Source organism: Tupaia chinensis, unplaced genomic scaffold (genome assembly GCF_000334495.1).
Source record: "Tupaia chinensis unplaced genomic scaffold, TupChi_1.0 Scaffold000024_1, whole genome shotgun sequence".
Classification (NCBI taxonomy): Eukaryota; Metazoa; Chordata; class Mammalia; order Scandentia; family Tupaiidae; genus Tupaia; species Tupaia belangeri.
Window position 1 is genome coordinate 16,799 of NW_006159454.1, and position 3,781 is coordinate 20,579.

The 3,781-nt window shown below is 51.8% G+C and overlaps 1 protein-coding gene across 1 annotated transcript in view; it reads left to right on the forward strand.

Moving 5' to 3' along the window:
• The window catches only part of LRRC74B (leucine rich repeat containing 74B), a 23,795-nt gene that overhangs the window by 2,458 nt on the left and 17,556 nt on the right, over window positions 1-3,781 (forward strand). The window lies entirely within an intron of this gene.

Genomic DNA, 3,781 nt, shown 5'->3' on the forward strand with positions numbered 1-3,781 from the left:
GCACGCACCCGCTCCCGGCGTGAGTTTTAAGCCACCGGGTCTGGGACTTGAACCGCGGTCGACTACGTGGGAGTCCAGCGACATAGCCATTACGCTAACTGCTGGTTCCCTAGAGGTTTTGTTTTGTTTTGTTTTTCTATAGTGTGCATGCACTCACCAGAAAGACAGGGAGAGAGAGACAGAAAGTGAGAAATCACCTTCCCAGGGGGGATGGGCACGCTGCAATCACTTCTCCTCCATTCTCCTCTTGGGATCTTGGGCACGCATACACACATGCCTAGCATATTTTAAGCCACCAGGCCTAGGACTCGAACTGCAGTTGACTACATGGGAGTCCAGCGATGTCGCCATTCCACCATCTGTTGGTCCTTCAAGGAGGGAGATGAAAGTGAACGAGGTGGCGACGGTACCCCGACAGGGTCTTGAACCAGCAATCTCTCTGTTTTTTCTTTCTGATTTTGACCCAGCCATCTATAACCAGTCTCATATGGCTCCTGATCACAGACACGTGCATGCGCAGTGTGATCAGGGAGGTCTCCAGGCAGGAACCAGCAACCTCGTCACGGTGGTCAGCCTTGCAGAGTGTCATGCTTTACTTCTGTGGCTTGTCTTACCCCAAGAAACACATGATTTGGTTTCATTTTTGTTATAGGGCATGGATGCTCAGTGGAGACAGAGACAGAAGGAGAGAAAGGGACAGAGCGAGAAAGCCCGTGCCGGGGTGGGGGGTGGCCACGCTGCAGTGCCTTCCTCTCCCTCCACCTTTTGGGATATTGAGCACACACCCAAATGTGCTCGGAGTGTTTTTCAAGCTACCATGTCTGGGATTCGAATCCCACAACAAACCATGTGGAGTCCAACTGCCTTAACTTCCATGCCGTCTGCTGACCACAGGAAACACATGTTAACAAGATGATTTCAGTAATTATGAAATTACGAATTATGCTACAATGGGACCAGCAGTTAGCGTAATGGCTATGTCACTGGGCTGCCATGTAGTCAACCTCGGTTCGCGTCCTGGACCCGGTGGCTTAAAACGAATTGTGCTACAAAAGAAACAAACAGTATGTAGTTCTAGAGAAGAACAAGGACCCCCTTCTTTGCAGGAGTGGCCAGGGACGCCTTTCCATAAGGAGGTAATTTTTTTTGGGGGGGGGAGGTTTTTGCTATAAGGCGCGTGTGCTCTCCAGAAAGCCAGAGAGAGACAGAGAGACAGAAGGCAAGAAATCACCCCCCGGGGGGATGGCCACTCTGCAATCCCTTCTCCTCCATTCTCCTCTCGGGATCTTGGGCACGCACGCACATGCGCCCGGCGTGAGTTTAAGCCACCGGGTCCGAGACGCGACCTGCGGTCGACTACATGGGAGTCCAGTGACATAGCCATTACGCCAACTGCTGGTCCCAGGAGGTGATGCTTAAGTAGGGTGGGAAGGAATCAACCATGGCAAGACCAGAGGAGAGCCTTTCAAGCAGAGGAACCGAGCAAATGGGTTTGCTTCCCAGACTGTCAGAAGCCAGTGTGGCCAGGCCAGTGAGCCAGGGGAGCGTGGCTCAGCCGTGGGGTGGAGGAGCCAGCAGAGCTGCAGATTCAGCAGAAGGTATGAGGCTTTCGTTCCAAGGTCTGTGGAAGACGCGGATGGCTTCTTTGATCTCATCACTCTCTCATGCCCCAGGGCCTTTGCATGGGCTGTCTGCTCTGGCGGGAATATGTGCTTCCACCTGCCTAACCCCTAATGCTCTAACGAGTAGTAAGAATCACCAGGGCAGTCAGCCATGGTGGTGCAGGCATGGCATGCCACACTGGAGCCATATGGGAAGACCTGGAGTTTGGTCACCCTTGGCACATGGGGTGCAACCAGGTATGGGCACGTCCAAGGTTCTGGGTAGCCGGAAGTCTCCGGGTGGGAATTATGGCATGCTGAGACCCTTTTGAGGCTACCTGTCTGTCCATCTGTCTGCCTCTCTCTCATGAAAGAAAGAAGGAGGTCAGGGACCAGCAGGTGGCATAATGGTTACATCACTGGACTCCCATGTAGTCAACTGTGGTTCGAGTCCCAGACCTGGTGACTTAAAACTCATATCGGGCGCGGGACCAGCACTTAGCACATAATGGCTATGTCGCTGGGACTCCCACGTAGTCGACCGCAGTTCGCGTCCCGGTCCCGGTGGCTTAAAACTCACACCGGGCACATGTGTGTGCGTGCCCAAGATCCCGAGAGGAGAATGGAGGAGAAGGGATTGCGGCGTGGCCATCCCCTCCCCCCTGGGATTTCTCGCTTTCTGTCTCTCTGTCAATCTCTGTCTGGCGAGCGCACGCGTCCTATAGCAAAAATCTCTCAAAACAAAACAAAACAAAACTCATATCGGGCGCATTTGCACACTTGTCTAAGATCCAGAGAGGAGAATGGAAGAGAAGAGACAGCAATGTGGCCATCCCCCTGGAGGGGGGGAAAGGGGGGTGATTTCTTGCTTTCTGTCTCTTTGTTTCTGTCTCTCCAGCGAGCACACATGCCCTATAGCAAAACATTTCTCTTAAAAAAATAAAAAAGTGGAAGCCAGGGGCCAGCAGGTGACATGTGGTTAAGGTGCTGAACTCCCACACAGGCAACTGTGGTTCGAGTCCTGGACCTGGCAGCTTGCTTTCTCACTTTCTCTCACTCTCTGTCTCTCTCTGGTAGGTGCGTATGTCCTATACCAAATTAAAAAAAAAATAATGATAATAAATAAAATTAAATAATGATTTTTTTAAGTGGGGGCTAGAGGGTGGTGCAGTGGTCAATGCAATGCTCTGCCAGGCAGACCCACATGAGAAGGCTGCTGGTTCACCTCCAGAGACCGCCTACAGTACACCAGACATGCGTATGCCCACCGTCAAACCTGCTGATGCTGGGGTGGATTGTGGCATGAAGACTGTCAGGGGTGCTGTGTCTTTGTCTATCCCTCTGTCTCTCTGACTCATGGAATAAATAAAAATAAAACTAAAAAGAAAAAAAGTATATCAGTTAAAATAATCACCTGGGACCCTGGGTTAGGAATACACACTCCTGGGCCCTAAACCTGATGAACCAAACTCTTTGGGGCCTGCAGCTGAGGACGGCTAGAGGGGGAGCTGATGACATGAGGCAGGTTCTGGGGACCAGCAGATGGCGTAATGGTTATGTTGTTGGACTCCCACGTAGTCAGCTGTGGTTCAAGTCCCGGGCCTGAGGCTTAAAACTCATGCTGGGGAGGGAACCAGCAGTTAGCATAATGGCTATGTCGCTGGACTCCCACATAGTCGACCACAGTTCGCGTCCCGGACCTGGTGGCTTAAAACACGCTGGGCGCGTGTGCGTGCGTGCCCAAGATCCCGAGAGGAGAATAGAGGAGAAGGGATTGCGGCGTGACCATCCCCCCTGGGGGGTGATTTCTCGCTTTCTGTCTCTGTCTCTCTCTGTCTGTCTGGCGAGCGCACGCGCCCTATAGCGAAAACCTCAAAAAACAAAACAAAACAAAACAAAAAACTCATGCTGGGCGTGTGTGCGTGCATGCCCAAGATCCCAAGAGGAGAATGGAGGAGAAGGGATTGCAATGTGGCCATCCCCCCTGGAGGGTGATTTCTTGCTTTCTGTCTCTCTTTCGCTCTGCCTTTTAAAATACAAATTTAATTTTTTTTTTTAAGAAGAAACAAGGAAGTGAGGTAGAATCTGACACCCGCAGGCTTCCAGATACTTCCAGGCGTGGGAGGCAGTGGTCCCTACTCTGTGGGAAAGTCCTTTCATTTTCAGAGCGTCTATTTCGG